Below are 714 nucleotides of genomic sequence, written 5' to 3' on the forward strand. Positions count from 1 at the left end.
AGATGAGGGTCAGCTTGTGCAAATGAATACCAAGGGGGCAATTTCATGTCTCATTCTACCCAATGCCATATTTTGTAATAAACAATCTTCCCTGCTGTTCCATGGATTTATTTCTAGTTTACATGTACCTTGAGGGTTTAGGCCTTTGGGATTCCTGATTTATTAAGGCATCTCTTTTAAGATTCCTCATCTTGGGCATGTTCCTCTCAGGATTTACTTCCTTGTTACCTGTGAATACAGAAGCTCAAGTTCACCTTCATGGGCAAATGTCCTTAAGGTGAACTCAGATTGAAAGTTCAGCTTACCTCTCTAGATTTGTATTTTCAATTTGTTTTTCACTACCTTTTATTTTTTAAATTCTTTAATTTTTAATTTTTGTGAGTACATAATAGATATATATATATTTATGGGACACACAAAATGTTTTGATAAGGCATGCAATGTGAATAGTTTTTCACTTCTGAGAGTCCTGTCCTTCTAACACATCAATGTATTTAAACATACTTTTTATTATTTTATTTGTTTTCAGTGGGAGGATTGGTCACATTTCCAGTAAATGTGTCGTATTATCAAAAAGTGAAATTTTAGAATCTTTGAATATAATTTATTCCTACAATAAATTTAAGATCGGCATGGAAAGAATGAGGGGGTCCTTTATGAATATGAGAGAGTATGAATACAAGATTGTAGACTAGATATTTATTTATATATATA

Source organism: Rhinopithecus bieti, unplaced genomic scaffold (genome assembly GCF_001698545.2).
Source record: "Rhinopithecus bieti isolate Rb0 unplaced genomic scaffold, ASM169854v2 scaffold_1558, whole genome shotgun sequence".
Taxonomy (NCBI): domain Eukaryota; kingdom Metazoa; phylum Chordata; class Mammalia; order Primates; family Cercopithecidae; genus Rhinopithecus; species Rhinopithecus bieti.